The sequence below is a fragment of the Hypanus sabinus genome, assembly GCF_030144855.1.
Source record: "Hypanus sabinus isolate sHypSab1 chromosome X2 unlocalized genomic scaffold, sHypSab1.hap1 SUPER_X2_unloc_5, whole genome shotgun sequence".
Taxonomy (NCBI): domain Eukaryota; kingdom Metazoa; phylum Chordata; class Chondrichthyes; order Myliobatiformes; family Dasyatidae; genus Hypanus; species Hypanus sabinus.
Window position 1 is genome coordinate 851,858 of NW_026779005.1, and position 26,142 is coordinate 877,999.

At 45.6% G+C, this 26,142-nt stretch overlaps 1 long non-coding RNA gene across 1 annotated transcript; it reads right to left on the reverse strand.

The window, feature by feature from the left end:
* Positions 1-739: 739 nt before the first annotated feature.
* On the reverse strand, positions 740-26,142 carry LOC132385929 (uncharacterized). The gene is made up of 3 exons (XR_009509347.1): positions 25,941-26,142; positions 24,251-24,517; positions 740-1,337 (listed from the first exon to the last, which is right to left on the reverse strand). It is a non-coding gene; the product is annotated as an uncharacterized LOC132385929 (long non-coding RNA).

Below are 26,142 nucleotides of genomic sequence, written 5' to 3' on the forward strand. Positions count from 1 at the left end.
TGTAAGGGGTTCGGGTTTAGAAATACAATTCGATCGGGTGCTGGTGAGGCAGAATCTTATTATTGATTTTGTTTCAGGACCCCTTGTGTCTGAAGTGTTTAAAGTTCCGTGTATGCTCGTGGACTGGGAGAGCCCCCACAGTTACACACTGTCAGGGAAATCTGCTTGTCGCCCCTCAGGTGGGCTCCGTGCAAACAGGACCTTCCGTACCTCCCCCCCACCCCGGAGTGTTCTGCCCAATCCCCCCCTCAGATGGGCCCCGTGTAAACCTGCGGTTCTGTGCCTTCCCCCCCTCCCCGGGGTGTTCTGCCCAACCCCCCCTCAGATGGGCCCCGTGTAAATATGAGATTCTGTGCCTCCCCACCCCCCCCCCCCGCAGTGTTCTGCCCAACCCCCCTCAGATGGGCTCAGTGTAAACATGACCTTCCGTACCTCCCCCCCACCCCGGAGTGTTCTGCCCAATCCCCCCCTCAGATGGGCCCCCTGTAAACATGACCTTCCGTACCTCCCCCCACCTCCCGGAGTGTTCTGTCCAACCCCCCCTCAGGTGGGCTCCGTGTAAACATGAGGTTCTCTGTCTCCCCCCCCCATCTCCCCCCCCCCCCGCAGAGTGTTCTGCCCAACCCACAACCCACAGTCTCGGCACTGTTTGTCTGCTTCGGCTGCAAGTCCTTACTGTTGCTAGGATACGGGCCTGTGTGTTGGTTTATTCCGCTCCAGGTATGTAAGGGGTTCGAGTTTAGAAATACAATTGGATCGGGTGCTGGTGAGGCGGAATCTTAATATTAATTTTGTTTCAGGACCCCCTGTCTCAGCAAGTGAACAGTGCATTAAACACGCTCCAACAGAGATTCATTCTTTACATAGAAAAACAACTGGAACAATTAGCTCCAGATTCTTCGTGTTGTTTAGAAGAATGTTTTCCGATTTTACAGACCGGTACAAAACGCCACTGGGACGTGAGTGTGAGCAAACGGAGTGATTCAGGGGCAGAAAGAGACACAGTGGAAGTACCCCCCTTTCCGAGTGATGGCGGCTACAGTCGATGATCCTCAAGTTCATCCTGAAGTGTAATTGTCATTCGACCGTACTCCGGTTTACAAGACAGCACGGTAGCGTAGTGGTGACAATGCTTTACAGTACCGGGTCCAAACAGTACAGGGTTTCAGATAGGACGCTGCCTTTAATGGGTTTGCACATTCTCCCTGTGTCCGTGTGGGTTCCTCCGGATGCTCCCATCTCCTCCCACAGTCCAAAGGTGTACTGGTTGTGTTACGTTCCCCGTAACTGGGTGTCTGACCAGCAAAGATAGAAGAATCCGTTGGAGTCTGGTGGTACTATATTCAAACAGTGTTTATTAGTAAAATATACAAATCAATATCAACAATGCAAATATATAGATAATACACGTTAGCAATACTAAACATAAAAGTGTGGGTATAATAATAATAATCAATAATAAACAAGTTCTATCGATGTCGAGGGGATAATGAATTGTCATATGTGAATATAAACTTCAGTTCAGTTCATACGTGCTGAGGTAGTTGTTGGTTCTTGTGTTTTAATCCTTGGAGAGAGAGAGAGAGCGAGCAAACAGTGACAGCTACAGTAAACCTTTACGTTCTTGATCCGTTGGGTTGTTGTGGCCATTCAGGTATGACCCCACTATCCTTCAGCTAGACGGTTCTTCTGTGGTGAACTCGTCACCCAGGTAAGGGTGGACACACACACAAATCCACAGCGGCCCTGCTATAACACTGTGAGTTAAACTGACCGTTCCTTTGTTCGGTCCCCGATGCCCCACACCTTCTCGTGGGTTACAACACTCAAGCAGTGCTCACTAGTGTGTTTTCTGGTGTGTCTGAGGAATGTCTCCCCAGACCTCACTTTTATCCCCACTCACGGGGTCTCAGGTGTCAATCAGCTTTGAATGGCTTAGTCCATCAAACCAGCCCACTGAGGAATTTTAATGAACAGAATGGTACCAAGTTAACAGCCCTCTCCGGAGCCATAAGTCTTTCAGGAGTCATAATATGGTAGGTGAACAAGTCTCTCTCTCCCGGTGTAATCTCTCCCTTATGTGAAGCAGATGTTCCAGTCCCAGTATGTTTTCCCTTTGTCTCTCTTTCTCTCTCATTATCAGCGTGGTAACAGTAACAGTTTGTGATTCTCCCGGGGGGGGGGGGCGACATGGGCAACTCTGTACCCTTCTACCTATCAGAGTTGTTCATCCTTCATAACAGTTGGTGAAGGGAGTTCCGTGACGGTCTCGAAGATACCTCCTCATCCCACAGTCTTTGGGGAACCTGGTCTTGGAACCAAGGAACTGGCCATTCCAGCCGTTTATAGACTTTGTTTCCACAGGTTTTTTTTTAGATCTGCGGGTGATCCAACCAGTAGGAGTACCAATCTTTAAGTTCGACTGTCCATTGAGAGCCTCTGCTCTTGACAAGAGACCACTTGAGCCAGGAAACGTGTGTATTGTTTGATGGACCCTGAGGTTTCCGATAGATTTCACCTGATCTCTTCCACTGAGGACAATCTCACCTGACGGTATCCATGGTTTTCATAGCATGGCCCCGTTATGGTCCAATGGCAGTATCCTGGGCTGACTCCCAGAAGATTACTGAGTTCCCGAGACTGTAATCCCTGTTTCCGAGTCTGCCTCTGACATTCCCAGGTTTTTGACCTATGATGATCCCGGGAAATTTACCAGGACTATTCCAACGATCGTCACAAAACTGAACCTGAGGAACCCTTCTGACTTATTTCACATTCATAAAGGGGATGAGTGGAAGGCAGCTTTTAATACCCCGACAGGTCAGTATGAATAATTATGACTAACTATCGCAGATGTGAGGTATTGTATTCCTGGACGAACTCCTGTCATGTTTAAGCAATCTAGTGAAGAGAAAGTGTAGAGAAAGGGGTGGATACAACCCAGTCCGTCACAGACAAACCCGTCCACACCATTGTATACATTCCCATGGAACAGAGACAAAATACGCCCACTTTTCAGGACACGCCCTCTTCTCGTCACTACATCTGAGAGAGGGATACTGGGCCCTTATGGTCCGCCGCCACCAGGTTCAGGACCATTTGTTCCCCTACAACCATTAGGCTCCTGAACCACTGTGGCTAACTTAAATCACCAACAAATCTCAACTCGTTCCACAATCTACAGACTCACATTCAAAGAATTTAATCGTCATATTTTTTTTATTTACAAATTTATTTTCCCTGTACATTGGTTGTTTCTCCATCTTTGACTCTCCCTGCGTAGTGTTTATTAAATTCTGTTGTGTTTATTTTTCTTCTAAGCAGGTACAAGAAATGGAATCTGCCCATGAGGTATGTGGTAATGTATGCGGGTTTTAATAATAAATTTGTGTGGAACTGTCAAGAAAGTATGTAGGTTTGATTTATTGCTATGAGGGTGTGGATGGTGTTGAAGATTTTACAAGAACTGAATAATCAGCCAGATTTGCTGTAACCTGCCCCAGGGTGGAACAACATTCCGATCAATATCGAACACTGAATAATGCAGTCCAGAAACATATCATTAAAGTATCATTTAATACCCCATGAAAATAACGCCATCGGCTGATATAATATCCTCACTTGTCCATTCCCGGCTCATTCAAACACCTAATAAAAAGGGATTTTTTCGCTTCTGTCATACTTGCCTCGAGTATTAACCCTGGAAGGGCATTTCATGTACCCACCAAAATATGTGAACAAAAACTTGCCGGGCATATTTCCATTCAAATTAACTCCCCTCAGTGTAAATACATGCCTGCTGGTCTGTGATATTTCAGTCCTGGGACAACTACGCCAGTTGTCTATTCTATAACCCCGTGATCGTACAAAGATTTGTTAAATCTCCCTTCAGCCTCCACAACTCCAGAGAAAATAACATATTTGGCCAAACTCTGTTTATAATCAACGTCAGATCTCAACGTGCTACAAATGCCTATTCACCTACTCACATACCAATATTCAAAGTCAGAAACAGCATCCCCCAGGAGAGGTGACCCTTCACCTGTGAGATTGATGGCGACAGGGTCTCTTTCCAGTCTCCTCTGCAGTGATCAGACCTGATACCTACTGGGAATATTTTTGTTCAGTAATTTTGCTATATTCATCATGGCACATGATTCCAGGTTCATGGGGATGATTAAGGGATATACGTATAAGGAGCGTTTGGCAGCTTTGGGCTTGTGCCCACTGGAATTTAGAAGAATTCAGGGTATCTCACTGAAACGTACTGAATGTTGAAACGTGGTGGATGCGGAGAGATGTTTCCTGTGGTGGGGGTATCCTGAACTAAAGGGCTGAGCTTCAAAATTGAGGGGAGACTGTTTAGAACAGAGGGAAGGAAGATTTGTTTATTTTTAGTCAAAGTAACGAATCTGTGGAATGTGGTGGAGATCAAGTCCATAGGTACATTTCAAGCAGAAATTGATATTTCCAGACTAGTCAGGATCTCAAAGGATATGACAAGCAAGCAGATGTATTTTAGTTGATTGGGATTTGGGATCAGCCATGAAGGACTGGCGGAGCAGCCTCGATGGACTGAATGGCCTAACGCTGCTCCTATGTCATGCGGTCTGATGGACAGCATCTCCTGTTGGCTACCCATTGTAATTCCACATCCCATTCCCATTCCAACATGCCTGACCATGGACTACCCTTCTGCCACGATGACCCTACTCCCCGGTTGGAGGAGCAACATCATACTCCAGCTACGTACATTGCAGCATAAATATTGATTTCCCCAACTTACAGAAAATTCTCCCCTCCTCCAGTTTGGCTTTCCTTTCGCCTCCTGTCTTCTCCTCACATCTCCAGCACCTTCCTCAGATACCTCTCCTCCTTATGGTTCAGCAATTGTCCACACTCCTCTCCTCTCAGATTCCTTCTTCAGATGTTTATCTCTTCTCCCTATCACCTCCCACCTTCTTACTTCATTTCTCTTCCTTCACCCACTTATCTATTACCTGTCTGCTTGCATTCCTTCCCCTCCCAAACCATCCTCATTCTCCCTTCCGCCACCTTCCTTTCCAGTCCGCAAGAAGGGTCTCGACCTGAACCGTAGATTTATCATTCATCTCCATAGATGCTGCCTGATCTGCTACGATTCCCCATTCCCATTAAAACACGCCTGCCCATGGTCTCCCCAGTTGGAAGAGAAACATCATACTCCGGCTGACAAGTCTCCAACCTTCCAGCATGAACATTAACTCATTATTCATCTCTATAGATGGTGCCTGATCTGATGAGTTCCTTCAGCATTTTGTGTGCATTTGACCTTTATAAAATCAGAAAGAACAATTGTTCTGCTCAGATCCCTGCAGAACACCACATGTCCCTGACCTCTAGGCAAAATACCCTTTATATGCACCCTCCCTCTGCCTTCTATAAATTAATTCTGGGAAACAAGCCAATTCTTATCCACACAGCATTGTCTCCCTGCATCCCATGCCTCCTGACTCTCTGAATACACCCATCCACTGCTCTAACTTCAATACACTTTGTCACATCCTCAAAAATTCAACATTAGAGATGGTAGATTAAGGGTAAAATGTGAAAAATTTAAAGGAACTTTTTCACTGGGGGTGTGTTGTGTGTGGAATGTGCTGCCAGTGGAAGATCAATTTCAACATTGATGAGAGGTTTGGATTACCACATGTGTAGCAGGGGTATTGGCCAGTACAGGTCGGTGGGACCAGGCAAAATAATAGTTCAGTAAGGACTAGATGGGATGAATGGTCTTTTTGTGCTGTAGTGCTCAAATAGGTAGTATTAGAGTAATTTCAAATTGTAAGTAACAGTAAGTTGGAACAGTGACGACACCCAAGTTTCAGGAACTTCACTAATGATGTTATGGTGTACACCATTTGTTGTCATAGAGAATTTGTTGCACTTTTAGACCTGTGCATAAACATTTTATTCAATCATCAGGACCTAGACTATTATTTCATGAATTATTTCTGTTATCAAAATTGAGCTCTACTTGTAATTTTGTCAAATGGGAATGTAAAAGCTGTACCAACTTCATGCTCAGGTACATCAGCTTTCACTGTTGTCCGGCTGTGCTAAGGTCTGCATGAGGGACCTTTAAGCTTCCTGTTTTCGACCAACACCATTCCTTACAGTGTCAGCAATTCCAGTTTCCCGCGCCTGTACCTTAAGTAAAGTCGGTTAGATAATTCATTTCCAGAATCAATTAGATCACTAGACCATAAGACATAGGAGCAGAATTAGGTCATTTGCTCCATCACCTCCGCTCAGCCATTCCATCATGGCTGATTTATTAGCCCTCTCAACCACATCCTCCTGCCTTCTCCCCATAATGTTCACACATTGACCAATCCAGAAACGATCAACCTTTGCCTTAAATACACCGAGTGATGAGGCCTCCGGCGCCGTCTGTAAAATGAAATTTTATAGGTTCACCACACTCTTCATAAATTCCTCCCCATTTTCATTCAAAGGGAATGTCCCTCTATTCTGAACCCGTGTCCTCTGGTCGTAGGCTGCAACACTGCAAACGTCCACTCTACATCGACTTTAGGCCATTTTAATATTCAGTAGGTTTCAATTAGCACCCCTCATTCTTCTGAATTCCAGTGAATACAGGCCCAGTGTGCTCAGACACTCTTCATATAAGTCCTTCATTTCTGAATCAGTATTGTTAACCTTTATTGAACCCTCTCCAATGTTTCCTGTATTAGGGGTTTAAAACTACCTACAATTGTGCACTGATTCCTACCTTACTAATTATCAAATTTCTTCTGGTATAACCCTATCTCCTCAACACGACTTGCACCCCACGCCCCCTTCCTGCCCTCGTATTGTCTGCAAACTTGGCCACCAATCCATCGCTCAAATCGTTGAGATGCAATATGAAAATAAACGACCCCAACACAGACCCATGTGGCAGCGAACCAGGAAGGGCTCCCACTATTCCCACTCTTTGTCTGCTGCCAGTCAGCCAATACTTTATCCATGCTGGTATCTTTCCTGTAATACCCTGCACTCTCACCTTGTTTAGCAGCCTCACCTTGTCAAATCCCTTCTGAGAACCCAAATACACAACATCCACAGATACTACTTTGTCCATCTTGCTTGTTATTGGCTCAACGAATTCCAATAGATAAGCCAGGCAGGAATTTCCCTTACTCAAACTGTGCAGCTGTTGGCCTATTTTATAATGGAGCTCCAAGTACCCCGAAACCTTTTCCTTATTAATCGACTCCAACACCTTCCCAACCACTGAGCTCAGGCTATCGGCTAAATCGCTTCTTGAAGAGTGGAGTGATATTTGCAATTTTAGACTTTCAGACTTTTGATCAACTCCCAACTCCCTTTGCACATCTGATTCATCAACTTGTTCCACGTTCTGATATTCAGGGACAGCCGACAGTCATGTTTACTTCAGGAACCTGGTGAAGAGAATGTGATGGACAGAGGCCAGTCCATCACAGGCAAACCACTCCACACCATTGAATACATTCAGAATGACCACTGCCTCAAGAAAGCAGCATCCATCATCAAGAACGCCCAGCATTCAGGATATGCCCTCTTATCACCACTACATATGGAGACCTTTCGGTCTGACACCACCAGATTCAGGACCAGTCGTTATCTTACAGCCGTCAGACTCCTGAAGCAGTGTGGATAATTTAAATCACCAACAAATCTCAACTGATTCCACAACCTACAGACTCACTTTCACAGTCTACAACTCAGTGTAGTCTTCTTATTTTTATTTGCATCTTTTATTTTCCCTGCACATTGATTGTTTTGTCCGTCTCTGTCTCTTCCTGCATCGTTTTTCATACATTCCATGAGCTTTGATTTGTTTTGTGCAGAATCCTCCAATATCTTCACATTCAGGAGTGCAGGAATCTGCTGCAGGAGAAGGAGGGTTAATGTAGAGCTGGCTCGTCTACAGTGAGGGATGTTTACATTCCAGCAGCCTTTCCCCGACCGCTTCAAGTGATTCAGCACGCAGCTAAAACTAAAGAATAATTTTATATGCACCCACTCGAAAAACTGTCACGTCTGTCCATTCAGGATGAAGCCCGGACTGACACAAAATTATCAGTGTTCCCTACCTAGACTTTTAGAGACCGGCAACGTAATTCAGCCCCGACTAATGAAGGTCAGAATACAATCCGCTTTCTTCAACCCCCTACCAGCTTCGTTATAAGAATGTGATGATGCGTGCAGGGGGAAAATACCACTCTAGGTTTGCCGATCTCCTAGTGGACATACCTCCTCACTTGACCCTGCCACTTTGATTTGGACACCTCTTTATTGTCCAGATCCGCCCGCCACTGGTCTTTATTGGATTCTTCCACCTCGTTAAATCCATTTTAGTCCACATTATCAGTGGTGGGGTTATTAGTTCTGGACTGGGAGAGACTGCACTGTTTCGCTCTGTCCTGTCGCTTTCTCAAGGGAATCTGCTGTTCGCCCCTCAGACGGGCTCCGTTTAAAGTTTGGATTCTGTGACTCCCCCTCCCGGAGTGTTCTGCCCAACCCACAACAGTCCTCGGCATTGTTTTACCAAACCTGTTTGTCTGCTTCGGCTGCAAGTCCTTACTGTTGCTGGGATACCGGCCTGTGTGTTCGTTTAGTCCGCTCGGTATGTAAGGGGTTCTGGTTTAGAAATACAATTGGACATGGTGTTGTTGAAGCGGCATTTTAATATCGATTATAGCTCAGTACCCACAGTACCTGAAATGAACAGTGCATTAACATTAAACACGCTTCAACAGAGATTCATTCTTTATAAACAAAAACACCTAAAACAATTTGCTCCGGATCCGTTGGTACCGAGCGGTACAAAATCCCACTGGGACGTGAGTGTCAGTAGACGGAGTGATTCCGGTGCAGAAAGAGACAACGTGGAAATACCCCCCTGTCCGATTGATAGCGGGTACTGTCAATAATCCTCAAGTTCATTTTGAAGTATAATTGTAATCCGGCCGTACTCCTGTGTACAGGACGGGACGGTAGCGTGGTGGTTCGCACAGTACAGGTGGTCATAGAGTACACGCTGACTGTAAAGAGTTTGTACTTTCTCCCCGAGACGGTGTGGGTTTCCTCCCACAGTCCAAAGATCTACTGGTTGTTGGATTGAGTTTCGTGACGGTCCCTAAAATCCCACATCCCTGGCCATTTATAGACTCCAGACCTACAGGTATTTTTTTTTACGATCTGCAGTTGACTCGACCAGTAGGAGTACCAGTCTCTGAGTTAGACCATCACCTGAGTACCAGCGCTCCTGACGAGAGACCACGTTTGTCACGTCTCTGAGGTCCAGACAGATTTCACTTTATCTATTCCCCTGGGGTCCGCTTCTGCTGAGGGTTTCTGTGGTTTTCAGAACATGGCCCCGTTATGCTCCTGGGAAACATCCTGGGATCATCATCGGTCAGAAACATGGGAATGGCTCTATCCTGGGCCGATTACAAGAAGCTCACGGAGTTCCCGAGAATGTAACCCGTTTCCGTTCCTGCCTCTGACATTCCCGAGTTTTCGACCTATGACGATCCCAGGATGTTTCCCAGGAGTATTCCGACCTCCTCGGGGTTTCCAGTAAATAGATTGCAAACGCACACACCGCCCCATCGGCGCTATGTTTGTGTCATGAAGTTATTTTAGGGATCTGCCCAGCGCCTGGAAGACTCCTCAGGACCCGAAATGCCGGTCAAGGACAAGTATATTCAAGAGGCTCTTTCCGCGGGGATTTTCAGATCCTGCACTTCCATAGCGGGAGCAGGGTTCTTTGTGTGATCAGAAAGATGGGCATCTGACACCTTGCATCGATTATAGTGGCTTTAACAAAAATAACAGTGTGATCACTCCCACTTGTCAATAATTACCACAGTGTTTGAATCACTGCGAGGGGCAACTATTCTCGTAAAACTGAACCTGAGGAATGCCTCTAACTGGTGGCGGTGTACAAGATGATGAGAATCATTGATCGTGGGGTTAGTCAGAGGCTTTTTCCCCAGGTCTGAAACGGCTAGCACGAGAGGGTGCAGTTTTAAGCTGCTTGGAAGTAGGTACAGAGGAGATGTCAGGAGATGTTTGTTAACGCAGATTGTGGTGAATGCTTGAATGGGCTGCCGGCGGCAGTGCTGGAGGCGGAAACAATAGGGTATTTGAAGAGACTCCTGGATGGGTATGTGTAGCTTAGAAAAATAGAGCGCTATGGATAAGCCTAGTTTCTTCTAAGGTAGGGACTTACTCGGCACAGCTTTGTGGGCCGAAACGCTTGTATTGAGCTGTAGGTTTTCTGTGTTTCTGTGTAACATACCTTGAGCAGCCGAAGCAAACACACAGGCCCGTATCCTAGCAACAGAAAGGACTTGCAGCTGAAGCAGACAGACAGGTTTGGTAAAACAATGCCGAGGACTGTTGGGGGTTGGGCAGAACACTCTGGGAGGGGGAGGCACAGAATCCCAACTTTAAACGGAGCCCGGCTGAGGGGTGAAAAGCAGATTCCCCTCAGAAAACCACAGGACAGGGCAGTCTCTCTCAGCCCATCACTAATAACCCCACCAGCTGAACATACAGGTAACTTAAAACTTTAAAATAGGGTTAACGAGGAGAAAGATCCCAATAAAGACACTTGGGGACATGGATAATGAAGACGTGGGCCATCTCAAAGTTGGGATAGTGAAGGGATACGGTGTATCCACGAGGAGGTTGATAAACCTAGAGGGATATTTTCCCCGCTGCCCACATCATCACATCCTTTCAATGAAGCTGGTCGGGTGTTTAAGAATGCGTATGGAGTGTTGGACTTCTTTAGTCGGGACATTAGTCTCAAGGGCCATGTTGAGCTTTCTGAAAGGCTATTTAGACGACACTGAGAGTTTTGTGTTATTTCTGGTCTCCTCCTGATAGGAAAGTCGTGGAGGTTTTAGAGAGGGAGAGTAGGAAATTTACCCAGGGCATTGTTTTGTTTCTGCCAGTATGCGGATGTACGGTTGAATCACGGCAAACTGGAACTGGAACTTGAAATGGTCGGGGAAAGGCTGCTGGAATGTAAACATCCCTCACTGTAGACGAGCCAGTTCTACATTAACCCTCCATCTCCCTCGGCAGATTCCAACACTCCTGAATGTGAGGACGTTGGAGGATTCCCTCAAAGCAGCTGCACAAGTTGATAGACCGAGAGGCCATGGTAGAAAGGATCACAATGGGAACATTAGGCACATCGAGTCTGCCTGCTATCCCACCATGACTGATTTCTTCTGTGCAAATTCTGTTTGATTTCTGATCCTCAGGGTTCTTCCGGGGCCGTGTCCGTATAGTGATGCAGTGGACAGAAGCTTCTGGAATGATGAGCTGGATTGTTGTTACCTGTGAGACTGGCCACACTCAGGGTGGAAGGCTGATCATCAGCAGACATCCTACCATCGTGATGTAGGAACCACGAGCCATATTTAAATGACAAAAAAGCAAATTTTAAACAAGCAATTAAAAATAGCCGAATCACATCCAATTGTTGTCACGGATTCTTGTCTGCTTTACCCTGGGCAAAGCAGCGTGAGGGGAGAGAAATGTGGGACACACCGTTAAAGAGTCGCTTCTGACCGTGAACATAGAATTATAGAACCAAAAACAGGCCATTCAGACACCAAACTACCGTGCAGCCTCGACCCATCGACCGGATGCATCTCTCCCCAAATTCCAGCCCACATTACCTGTGCAGATCACTCTTAAATGTGGAAACTGAAGCCGCATCCACCACTTGCGCTGGCAGCCCGTTCCACACTCTCACCCCCTGAGTGAATGCTCCCACCTCACCTTCCCCTTCAATGAAAAAATGTCTGAAATAGTCTCTCACATTTTTGCAAGAGCGACCAGCCCCATTTATTGGGAACCAGAACACATCATCTTTAATTGGCCACAAAGTTTATTGAAGACTGCACCCAAATTAGACCATGATGCACCCCACAATGTAGTTACAAAATAAACATAATTATCTATCTGTCTCCGGTATACAAACAACATATACACATTTACATATCCCCATCACCAGAGACATTGATACCGTGTATGTTCGGAAAGGCACCACAAAGCCAACCTGAGCATATCAACCCAGTTTAAAACATTTTATTAAAAATAACGTTGAAGACATTAAAGTGCGTACAGTCAGCTGAATGACAACAGAATGAAAAGACAATGTTTGTGTGTGTCAGGAGTGTGTTTATTGAGCACTGCCCGTCACAAGCCGAATGGCTAAATCCTGCTCCTGTATCTTATGGTCTCCCATCGTCATGGAGCCTCAAATGCAGCTGCACGAGTTCATAGACCGAAGGGCGATGAGATAAAGGAGCAAAATTAGAACATTCGGCCCTTCCCGTCTGCCTGCCATCCCATCATGACTGATTTCTTCTCCTGTGGAAACTCTGTTTAATTTCTGAGGCTTAGAGTTTTTCCAGGAGTGAAGAATAACTAGTGAGCTTAATTTCAAAATTCATGGTTATCTTAGAGTACAAACAAACATACAAATCCTCAGCAAACTAAACAAAGAGCTGAGAACGATGGCAAGAAGCACAAGGCAAAAAAAAACAGCTCTTCTGAAAAACCGATCACTTCTATAATAAGATAAAGGAACTTTGATGATGATGAATTTTTTAACAGGATAATAAATTCTCCTGCTTCCAGCCGGGTAAAGGTGTCAACTTTAACCGATGTTTCCATTACAAACTCTGCCATCTTCACTGGGGATGATGCCTTGGCATGTCTATTCCAGTAGTATATATATTTCCGTCAGCCGCCCCGATCAGACATGCCCAGGCGTCGTCCCTGACGAAGATGCAGAGATTGGTATTGGACTGTTGATTAAAATAGACAACTGTACCCGGTTGGAAGCCTGAGAAGAGTTTAAACATCATCAACACCGGGAAATCACAGGGTCCTTTATTTTAAATTAATACGCTGCACAATTTCAGTAAATGCAGCATGCAGCACATGGTGATATATCGGTATGGAGAGGCCACTGCACAGGATCGGAAAATGCTGCAGAAAGTTGTAAACTCAGCCAGCTCCTTCATGGGCACTGAACTCCACAGCATCCAGGACACATTCAAAAGATGATGCCACAAAAAGGTGGCATCTATCATTAAGGACCCTCATCACCCAGGATATGCCTTCCTCTAATTGCTACCATCAAGGAGGAGATACAGGATCCTAAAGAGCCACTCACTGTTTCAGGTACAGCTTTTTCTCCCTCTGCTATAAGATTTCTGAATGGACAATGAGCCCATGAACAGTTGCTCAGTATTTTTCCTCTCTTTTGCACTACTTTTTAAATATAATGTTGTACATACTTGTTGTAATTTATACTTTTTATTACTATGTATTGCAATGTACTGCTGTCACAAAACAACAAATTTCACACATATGTTCGTGATATTAAGCCTGATTCTGATACACAAACACACACAGCTGGGCTCAGACATACAACACCCCCACGTTCCTCCCTTTGTGACACCCTGCTTGCTCCGTGGCCCCCGGTATGAAGCTCAAACTGTTGCAACACCTGCCCTTTAAATTCATGGCTGAGGCTGTGTTGTGTCTGTTCACTGTTTGAGTTCGATACTAAATGAAGAGCATTGAATGGGAAGGAAGGTTTGAATAGAAGAATAAAGATCTCCACTGAAGGTATATGGGGTCCTGGTGAGAGCGTACATGGAACACTGTGCACAGGTCTGGTCTCCCTCCCGGAGTCAGTCTGTGGAATGAAGGGAATGAAGAGAAGGTTTCCCAGATTGATTTGGGGGGAGGGAAGGATGAGGAGGTGTCCTTAGAGAGATTATATGGACAGGGTAGCGGTAGGTATGATGTTTCCCGGCTGTGGTTTGGAACCAAGGATCCAGACTCAAAATCAGAGGTCAGCTCAGCAGGACAGAGATGAGGAGAAAGTTTCTCACCCAGAGTGCGGCAAATATTTTTGAATTTTCCTCACAAGGTTTCTGAATTGAAAAGGCAAATTTGGTGTCTCAGCGATGTTGGGAACTTTGCATGAAAGTGGCGCTGAGGTGAAAGGTCAGGCATGATCCGAATGGCGATGCATCCTCCTGTTTCTTATTTTCTAAAGCACAAGTTTGCCTTTGCGGTGAGAGCACCTCAGATCCACCAGCAGCCGCTGCAGTTATTTCATGTTCTCGTTATTTATTTCCCGAGAAAATTTAAAAAACAAACAAACCGCTGGAGGAACTCAGCGGGTCAGGCAGCAATTGCAGCGATCTGTGGGGGGAAGTGGACAATCGACATTCCAGATGAAAGATCTCGACCAGGAAGGGCGACTGTACATTTCTCACCACAATTCTTTCAGGATCATGTTTCTTACTGCAGATTCCAGCATGTGCAGTGTCTTGGGCCTCTCTTTTCAGAACTTCTCCCTTTCAGTCCTGCCTCAGACTGAACCAGGCTCTTCTCTCTGGCTTCATTTCTGTTCTGCTTCTTCTTCAGCCCACCACGCCTACGGGTCGCCAACAGCAGCTCGCCAGAGACCCCAATCCAGGGCCTGGGTTGATCGGCCCTGTGGCTTCTTTTTTCACCACACGACCTCAATCGTCTTCCAGGGGATGGTCCGTCTGATCCCAGGGATGGTCCGTCTGATCCCGGGGATGGTCCGTCTGATCCCGGGGATGGTCGTTCTGATCCCAGGGGATGGTCCGTCTGATCCCGGGGATGGTCCGTCTGATCCCGGGGATGGTCCGTCTGATCTCGGGGATGGTCGTTCTGATCCCAGGGGATGGTCCTTCTGATCCCAGGGATGGTCCGTCTGGTCCGAGGGACGGTCCTTCTGATCCCAGGGACGGTCCGTCTGGTCCGAGGGACGGTCCTTCTGATTTCAGGGATGGTCCTTCTGATTCCAGGGATGAGTCCTTTGGAGATTCAGTCGACGTTTCTGTTGCACTTTTTTTTTCTCACAAGCCCAACCCGCCTGCTTTCACAGCCGGGCTTAGGCAGTCCAGGGCCACGTTTTCTTTGCAGTTCCCACCTATTCACACTCACAAATGAATGTGAACATTGTATGATGGGCCTGTTCCTGTGCTGTACTGCTCTATGTTCTCTGTTCCCTGTTTAGAAGAATGGGAGCAGATCTCAGGAAAACACAAAATTCTTTCAGGGATCAACAGGCAGGATACAGGTAGGATGTTTCCCCGGTCTGAGGAGTCAAAGGTCAGGGGTCACTGTTTGGAATTATCCGTACGGCGTTGCGTACAGCATAGAAATGTGCCCTTTGACCCATCACCTCTATGCTGACCTATTTACCCATCTACATTCATCCCATTGGCCGGCATTAGGTCAGTCTCCCTCTGTGCCTTGCCTGTTGAAGTGTCTGTCCAAGTGTCTCTTAAACACAGAGGACTAGAGGCCTGTGACCTGCAGAGGTCGGTGCTGGGGCCGGGTTGTTTGTCATTCATGTTAATGATTTGTATGAGAATGTAGATGACATAGTTAGTAGGTTTGTGGGTGACACTAAAATTCATGGTATAGTACACCGGGCTCTTGATCAGCTGTAGAGTTGGGTACAGTGACAATGTTTTAAAATACATCTTGCCAGGGACGTGGATAACAAAGGGGGAAAGGAATAATGGGCAAATGGGACCAGCTCATTAAAGCAAGCTGGTCGGCATGAACAAGTTGGGCCGAAGAGCCTCTGTGACCTCCTGTTTAAATCCATTCACTCGCCCCCTTCCCATCTTAATCCACCCCTTTCCTGCACTCGTTTCTGCTGTCTCTCTCCCCTATTTATTTCTGTTCTTGAGGGAAGATGTCAACCTGAAACGCAGACTGTCCATCTCTCTCCACACATGCTGCCGGACCCGCTCGGTTCCTCCAGCATTTTGTGTCTGTTTGATCGGGAAATCTCTGCTCTCCGTCCAGCGGAAAGATATTGGAGAGATATTAATTGCCCACCTGCTTCCCTGGGAAAGGTTGCCTATCGGCAAACCGACTGCACCGAAGGCCCACGGGCTTTCCACTGGTCCTGGGGACGCTTTGCCCGAGTGTTCCCCCAATCTCTGGGGCAGTGCTGCCTGAGTCTCTCCCCGATCCCCGGGGACGCGCTGCCCGAGTCTCCCCCCGATCCCCGGGGACTCTCTAATTCTCTGCTTCTCCCCCCAGTCTCTGTCATCCTGGATGTGGAAACGGCGCATCCGGAGCTCGAGGTGTCTGAGGATCGGAAGAGTGTGAGATGTACCCGGACCCGGAGAGATCTCCCTGACACCGGGAAGAGATTCACAAATCGGGCTTGTGTGCTGGGATCAGAAGGATTCACATGGGGGAGACATTACTGGGAGGTGGAGGTGACAGGGAATCGGGACTGTTATTTAGGAGTCACCGCAGGGTCGTTGGAGGGGAAGAGAGGAGTCGGACTGAGTCCGGAGACCGGATTCTGGGTCATTGGGCGGTATTATGATGTGTTACTTCGGAATTATGACATGATGAAAGTTCGTACCTCCCCTGAGTCCCGTCTCCCTGCCGGTCCCATCCCCGGGAGGGTGGGAGTTTATCTCAGTTACGAGTCCGGGACAGTTTCATTTTACAACGCGGAGACCAAGTCCCATCTCCACACCTTCACTGGGAATAAATTCACGGGGAAACTTTATCCTTTCTTCGCGACTGGGGATGGAAACCAGTGGCTGAGGATCTGCTCCGGTTCCGCTCTAGGTCTGTAAATGGGTTGGGTCCTGGGACCGGCGTCAGGAGTAAGATCACTGTAAGTGTAAATGAGCGGAGAGTGAAATAATCATGAGATGAGAATTATCGATCCATTAATTTTAACTCGTTCACCGCGTCCAACAACAGAATAGAATAGGGTCCTGAGCTCCCCCGGGTGCTACAGTCCACACGAACTGAAACAGGTTAAATGGGACAAGTGGTGGCGGTGCTGACCAGAAAAGACAGTGAAGATTGTTCATTAAGTTCATCTGCCATTTCTTTGTCCCCCATTACTACTTCACCAGCATCATTTTCCAGTGGTCTAGTATCAACTCTCATCTCCCTTTCACTCTTCATGTAACTGAAAACTAAACTTTTAGTATCCTGATTTATATTATTGGCCAGTTTGCCCTCATATTTCATCTTGACCATTCTTATGGTTTTTTCATTGCCTTTTGTTGGATTTTAAGACCATCCCAATAATCCAACATCCCACTGAACTTTGCTACCTATATGTCATTTCCTTAGAGTTAACACAGTCGTTAACTTCCCTTGTCAGCCATGGATTCCCACCACTGCCATTGGAGAACTTCTTTGGTGGGACATGTCTCTCCTGGTATTCCCACATCCGTCAGCCACCTCTGTTAAGCCGTCATCCCCAGAGTAACGTCCCAAAACAATTGGGATGTTTCCATTCCAATATGCCTTTGCCTGTTCAATACAGTGAATTAATTTAATGCCAGTCCTTTAACTTAATAAAGTTTTTATCTGAAAACTATCAACCCCACCAAGATGGTACTGAATGCATTTGATTTTTTTCACCTGTATCTGCTTCACACTTAAAAGATTCATAATGACAAAATGTACACGACAGTCATATGAAGCAAGGTTAGCAGAGCTGGGACCTTTTTCTTTGAAACGTAGAGGAATGAGAGGGGACTTGATAGAGGTCTAGAAGATTATGAGAGGCATAGATAGGGTGGATAGTCAGTACCTGTTCCCCAGGGCACCAATAACAAACACCAGAGGACATAGGTACAAAATTAAGGGATGGAAGTTTAGGGGAGACATCAGGGGTAAGTTTTTTTACACAGAGGGTTGTGAGTGCCTGGAATGACTTGCCATGGTTGGTGGTGGAGGCTAAAACATTAGGGGTATTTAAGAACCTCTTGGACAGGCACATGGATGAAAGAAAATTAGAGGGTTATGGGGTACTGTGGGTTTAGTACTTCTTTTAAGGATTATATGGGTCGGTACAACATGGAGGGCTGAAGGACCTGTTCTGTGCTGTAGTGTTCTCTGGTCCTGTGACACAGAATGAAGTTTTCTAATTAGATACAAGGCATAATTAAGCATAGTGTTGGCATTTTTAAGTCGTGTCAATATCATTCCTTCCCTTCCTGTTTTAAGCCCTTCTTCCAAAAACCCAACTTGTTTATGTATTCTGTAAAGGCGTCAGTCCTTATGTCAATTTTACTGCGGATCTTGCCATAAGTCCTGAATTCTTAACCCTCCCATCCCCTTAGCCTCTGATTTGCGAAGTGGAATGTCTATATCCTCAGTTGAACTTCTAACAGGTTTTGTTGCTAAACAGTCAACTCCATCATTTCCCTCAACAGTGCGATGTGCAGGGCCCATAAGGTGCAGACATATGAACCGAACTTTGTATATGAAATAATGCTTGATGAGTTTCCAACAGTCAATCTGACCTACTGCTAGAATGTCCTATTTTAAGGCTCATCAAAACCGAAAGAGAATCTGAACAAATTACAAGTTTGCAAGGACCAATTTCCTCCACACACTGTAACCCTAAAATCAAAGCAAAGAATTCTGCTCCATATACCCACAAATGGCTGGTAAGTGATTTCTTTATCATTGCCTGCAACTCAGGCACACACAAAAAATGAGAACAGAGACACCAACATTCCCAGTTAAATTACGTTTTAATCCATCTGTAAAAAGTGCTGACCGTATGATAATAACTTTCATTAATATACTCGTGAACCAACAGACGCTCAGGCAGAATGGAATCCAATTGTGTAACCTAAAATTAACTGCAGTCATTTGAAAAAACAACAAAGTGGGGTTACCGAGAAAGCTACAGTGGAACATATTGTATCATCCAATACACCCATATTCCCAGCGTGATAAGAACCCAGCCACCCAGAAATAAAAGCATTCTTCTTGTGATGTTCCCCCCCACCCTTTAGCACAGGATGTTCAATCCAATTTGTTAACGTCAACTTCCACCTCTGTCCCTGGAAGGGCAATTGTTCCATTTCAACCAGTAAAGCCGAAACAGGGGACGACCTGACTTAACCACAACACAATCTTAAAGCACAAAATGTATCACACCAAACATCATAAAGTTGAAGAGGAAGGTGATCTATAAACCACAAACATAATCAAGAACAGATCCAATTAAACAAACGAGATTGGTCATCAAATATTTTCATGTCACACCCCAGAATACTCACAGGGATAACGAAGAGTATTTAATGTTTCTTTACATTTATTAATTATTTTCTGATCCGATGCTTCAATGTCAGCTTATTATCTGTCCACATGCCTGGAAATCTCACCACTGACACCTTTTAAGGAGTTTGACCATATCATTTCCAATCAAGTGCAGGTCCATTAATCCTGCTTGTAAAGCACATAACTTGTGTTTTTGCTACTGAAAGCTTAAATCCCATCTAGTCGCCGACTGTTCGACCTTACTAATTGCTAAAGCATCCTATATACAGTAAAAGTATCCATAAACCTCCATCATCTGCACATAGTGATTTACACAATGAAAAACCTGTCTCAGAGAAAAATATTATTAATTATAATATTGTTATGATCCCAGCCCCCTCCTTTGTGAGAAGCGCAAGAGCACCCGTTGAGGGGGTGGGGGGTGGGGTCAGTAGACCCAGGAAGTGAGAGAGAGAGGAACGTGAAAAATTGCACGTCCCACCAGGGACACAGAATAAGATGCCAGCAACTATTGTCTCATGGAGACCACGTGAAAAGCCCTCGGGCAAGGTGGGCTGGTTGAGAGAGAGATTGCATCATCCCAACCTGATTGACACCTGCGACCCCGTGAGGAAGTATAAAGGAGAGTCTCGGGGACAGCCCCTTAGACGCACCCAGAAGACACGAGAGAGCGATCCCGCAGTAGCGGGATGCCATTCTGAAGGAAGCCACGCGCGTTAGATTCCGGGATTGGAATTTGTGGCTGGAATCACAGGAAACCGCTTTTAACTAACATCGGGGAGAGGGAACCAACGCTTCCCCGATTTCACCGAAGATTCATCAAGACTCGGCAAGTTCTTTCTCTTCTCCCCCGCCCAATCTCTCTCTCTCGGTCGCCCCACGCAAAACCCAGCGATTTTCAAAGGGCTGCGGCCTGCAGACTTTCAGAGTGACTTTTATATTTCCAACGGACAATCTATTAACCCCCAGACACCAGCAGAGCTCACTTCTTAATGATGATGATTACTATACCCGCGCTTTAGATTGAATGTTGACAATGTGCACTATCTAAATGTATGTATTAACCCTACTTTTGTGTCCCTTTACGAGTAAAACGTTTGAAAATAGTGACATCAGACTTCAACGGACCTCTCTATCTCTGCTGGTAAGTTCTCCAGTTACGGGATTCATAACAATATAAAATAATAAATACTGCCTGTGGGATCCCAGTCTCTATCTCATAACAACCTGAATATAACTTTCCCACCCATACCTGACACAAAACATTCAATTAAAACAATTCAAAGTTAGATAATCGCCCCTCCATCCTCATTTCCACAATTTCATAAAAATTCTTTCCTTACAGAAATACCATCTGCCTTCTGAATAGTAAAAATACTGCTGTTACAACATCTATATTTAACTGGCTTTACTAATACCATCTTCCAAATATAAACATGAATTCAATATCATACTTGCCCATCCAGACCTTTACAAGACGTACAAATAGAAACAATCAGAAAAAATTGTACAATAGCCCTCTCATTTGCATTTCCAAAAATTAATCAAAAGTCCATCCTTCAATAAATATCATTTGCCTTTTCAATATCAAAAATATTGCTATTACAACATCTTTATTTAACTGTACTTTCCTATTATGATCTTCCAAACCCAAACTGATTCCAATGTTATTTAAGGCAGAGATTGCTAGGTATCTGAGTAGCCAGGGTATCAACGGTTATGGTGAGAAGGTGGGGGAGTGGGACTAAATGGGAGAATGGATCAGCTCATGATAAAATGGCAGAGCAGACTCGATGGGCTGAATGACTGACTTCTGCTCCTTTTTCTTACGGTCTTATTCTACCGTTCCAAATTCCCCATTGATAAAACAAGAAGTTACCTCTTCTATCGAAAATATAATTCAAACATTCGATTACCATACATTCTACAAGTTTACATTAATGAGACTTTAATGATATTGGCCTACAAGGAGGATCAGACGGGGAGATCCAGGTTTTAGAATGGGAACTACTACAACCATTTTCCATGAGAAAAGTGGATGGCCAAACCTCCAAATACGATTCAGAAAGCTAATATTTTTCAAAAGAAAATTACACACATACCTGTTGGATCAAGATTTTCGACAAGTTCATGATGCATTTTATTCCCATTCACAACACTATACTCTGCCCCTTTCCTTATAAAACTGACAACACCACCCCTCTACCAACTGACCTGTCAAGCCAAACGACAATGTAATCCTGCACAGGAATAAAACTTAAAATGTGCAGGTTTCCTGAACAGATAGAACATCGGAAGAATCTGACAAATCAGAAATAAACTGCTGAAAGTGTTGGCCATGTAAAATCAGGCTTCTTGCATTTCACTTCAATATTTCAATCCCATTACATATCTTCACAAGTAGACTGGGATGCAGAAACCCCCACAACTCAGAGCTTCATTTACAGCTTCCCACATAACACCAGTTACACCAAGATACCTTTCTGCAGCTTTCACAATAATTTTAATTTCCTCAGTAGGATGAGATCTCTGATCAGTACAATTCACCACATTGGTTATAAACTTCACAAACTTCATTTTATCCAGCAGTGAAGAATCTTTGGTGAGAGAACTGTGATGCTGGCAGATATCCACTGACGTCACAGTCTGTTCTCTGAGTGGGATCACTTTATCCAGTTTACCTGCTCTGCTTGCTGTACTTGTCCTTGAACAGGCCCTTCTCCTCACTGTGTTGTTCTGAACCAATTGAACTGGTCACTTCATGCCTTACTAAACCAATCCCTTCTGCCAACACAAGGAACACATCCCCCCATTCTCCTCACATCCACGTGGTATCCAATAGCCTCTATCACATCTGCCTCCACCACCACCCGATATTCACTCCAGACACCCACCACTCTGGGAATGAAAAACAAAACTTGAACCGCAAATCTTCTTTAAACATTCTGAGTCAAGTTTTTAACATCATTGTCTTTTCTAATTGTTTTTTTTTCCAACAGCAGCTATGCAGAGAAAAGACAAAATTACACTAAATCGCAAAATACCTCAATACTGCAAAAAGGTCCAATGAGGATGTGTTCCCCCTTTCTCCTGAAGTGCATGCCCACTGGCATTGGACATTTCCTCCTTAGAGAAAAAATCCCGGCTGTCCACTCTGTCTGTGTCTCTCACATTCCTGTAAACGTCTGTCAGACCTCCCTCAGCCTCTGCCACTCCGGAGAAAATTCCCCGAGATTGTCCGGTCTCACTTTATCCAGGCAGCATCCTGTTAAGCCGCTTCCACTCGCCATCCAAGACCTCCACAGTATTCCTGTCTTCAAATGCAATTCTCCAGATGTGGATAAACTAGAGATTTATACAACTGCAACATAACTGCCTGACAATGGAACCACTATCTGGGAGTTATGATCTCGGATTCCAAGATCCCCCTGTAGATCAACACAGTCCAATCTCGCCCCATGAATATAACAGCAACGAGATAATGCTGAGGCTTTATAAGACTCTAGTCAGGCCACAGTTGGAGTATTGTCAACAGTGTTGGGCCCCACATCTCAGACAGGATGTGTTGTCATTGGAGAGAGTCCAGAGGAAGTTCAGAAAGATGATTTCGGGAATGAAGGGGTTTAAATATGAGGAGCACTTGGCAGCTTTGACCCTGTGCTCACTGGAACTCAGAAAAATGCGGGGGCATCTCATTGAAAGGTGGATGTGGAGAAGGTATTTCCTGTGGTGGGGCACAGCCACAAAGTTGAGGGGCCACCTTTTCAAACAGAGGTAAGCAGCTTATTTTTTTAATTAGCCAAGAGTATTGGATCTGTGGAATGCTCTGCCACAGACTGCGGTGGAGGCCGAGTGCGTGGGTATATTCAAGGTGGAAGTTGATCGTTTCCTGATCGGTCAGGGTATCAAAGGATATGGCGGGAGGTCAGATATCTGGAATTGAGTGCGATCTGGGATCAGCCATGATGGAAAGTGGCTGACTCAATGGGCTGAATGGCCTAACTCTGTTCCTATGCCTTATGGACTTATGAACAGAAGCCCCCTCAATCATGATGAATCTCCTCTGCACTCTTCCAGCACAAAACAACCTTTGTACGGAATGCTAAGCGGAACTGAATGCAACTTTTCAAGAACGTTATCATGTCAGGCAGCATCTGTTGAGGGGATTAGAGTCGATGGTTGGGACAGAACCCGTCACTTACGGCACTAACACAGGCCTTTCGGCCCAACCTTTTCATGCTGTCCTCCTGTCCATTTAAACTAATCCCTCTGCCTGTCCTTGACACAGAACACCAAAACCTACAGCACATTACAGGCTCTTCAGCCCACAATGTTGTACCGACCATGTAACCTACTCTAGAGACTGCCTAGGATTTCCCGATCATATAGCCCTCTGTGTTTCTATGCTCCATGACGCTATCTAAGAGTCTATTAAAATATCCTGTTGTATCCACCTCCACCATCGCTGCTGGCAGTGCATTCCACGCACCCACCACTCTGTGTGTAAGAAACTTACCCCTGACATTCCCTCAGTACCGACTTCTAAGCAGCTAAAACTACGTCCCCACGTGTTAGGCACTTCAAGCCTTGGAAAATGCCTCTGGCTATCCACATGGTCAAAGCCTCTCACCATCTTATACACCTCTATCAGGTCACCTCTCATCCTCCATCGCTCCAAGGAGGAAAGGCTAAGTTCACTCAGTCTATTCTCATGGCATGCTCTCCAATCCAAGAGCAACATCCTTGTAAATCTACTCCACACTCTCTATAGTATCCACATCCTTCCTTTAGTGAGGCCACCAGAACTGAACATAGGACTCCCAAGTGGGGTCCAACTAACCCCATAGCCCTGCCGTGTTGGGGTACAATTACTTATGTACAGGTTAGGAGAAATATAGCTTCAACATCACCTCACAGCTCTTGAACTCAATCCCACGGTTGAGGAAGGGCATCACACCAGACCCCTTCCTAACAACACTGCCAACCTCCACAGCAGCTTTGAGTGTCGTATGGACATGGACCCCAAGATCTCTCTGACCGTCCACACTGCCAAGAGTCTTACCATTAATATTATATTCCTTGTTCAAATTTGACCTGCAGAAATGAACCTCTTCATCTGTGTTGAACTCCATCTGCGCTTCCCAGTTCTGCATCCGAGGCAAGGAAACAGATTGCTGAGCCTCTGGCGAAGATCATTATGTCCTCATTGTCCACGGAAATTGTACCGGAGTATTGGAGGGAGGCGAATGTTGTCCCCTTGTTCAAAAAGGGTAGTAGGGATAGTCCCAATAATTATAGACCATTGAGCCTTACATCTGTGGTGGGAAAGCTGTTGGAAAAGATTCAGAAAGATAGGATTTATTGGCATTTAAAGAATCATGGTCTGATCAGTGACAGTCAGCATGGCTTTCTGAAGGACAGATCGTGTCTAAAAAGCCTGATGGAGTTCTTTTAAGAGGTGACCAGGCATATAGATGAGGGTAGTGCAGTGGATGTGATCTACATGGATTTTAGTAATGCATTTGATTAAGTTACACGCAGTAGGCTTATTCATAAAGTCAGAAGGCATGGGAACCAGGGATGTTTGACCAGGTGGATTCAGAATTGGCTTGCCTGCAGAAAGCAGAGAGTTCTGGTGGAGGGAGTACATTTGGATTGGATGGTTGTGACTAGTGGTATCCCACAAGGGTCAGTTCTGGGACCCCTACTTTTTGTGATTTTTATTAACGACCTGGATGTGGGGGTAGAAGAATGGATTGGCAAGTTTGCAGAAGACACAAAGATTGGTGGTGGTGTGGATAATGAAGAGGATTGTCAAAGATTGCAGAGAGACATTGATAGGATGCAGGAGTGGGCTGAGAATTGGCAGATGGAGTTCGACCCAGAGAAGTGTGAGGTGGTACACTTTGGAAGGACAAACTCCAAGGCAGAGTACAAAGTAAATGGCAGGATACTTCGCAGTGCAGCGGAGCAGAGGGATCTGGGGCTACATGTACACAGATCCCTGAAAGTTGCCTCACAGGTAGACAGAGTAGTTAAGAAATCTTATGCGTTGTTAGCTTTCATAACTCGAGGGATAGAGTTTAAGAGTCGCGAGGTAATGATGCAGCTCTATAAAACTCTGGTTGGGCCACAGGGAGTACTCTGTCCAGTTCTGGTCACCTCACTATAAGAAGGATGTGGAAGCACTGGAAAGGGTACAGAGGAGACTTACCAGAATGCTGCTTGGTTTAGAGAGTATGGATTATGATCAGAGATTAAGGGAGCTAGGGCTTTACTCTCTGGAGAGAAGGAGGATGAGAGGAGAAATGATAGAGGTATAGTTGATATTAAGGGGAATAGATAGAGTGGACAGCCAGCGCCTCTTCCCCAGGGCACCACTGCTCAATGCAAGAGGACATGGCTTTAAGGTAAGGGGAGGAAATTCAAGGAGGATATTAGAGGATGATTTTATACTCAGAGAGTGGTTGGTGCGTGGAATGCACTGCCCGAGTCACTGGTGGAGGCAGATACACTGGTGAAGTTTAAGAGTCTACTAGACAGATATATGGAGGAATTTAAGCTTAGGGAGGCAGAGTTTAAGGGTCGGCACAACATTGTGGGCCGAAGGGCCTGTACTGTGTTGTATTGTTCTGTTTTCTATCTATTTCTCGCTGGAATCTCTCTTTTAGTTTAATTGTTTATTGAAGGCACGACACAGTACAGAAAACGTAATGCATTACATTTTCCTCCATTTTGCTTTGATACCTTACCCTGAAACACCACAACGTCATCAGTGGGGCCTTCTGGGAGTTGTAGTCATTGGTCCTCGCTCGCTCCCTGTCAAAGCATGTTTCGTCAGCCACCACAGACGCCACCGAAACAGACCCACCGAGGCGCGAAGGGGAATCACACCCGTCCTTGTGGGCGCCGAGGCCGGCGACACCGACAGAAGCGACTCGCTGATCTCCGCCA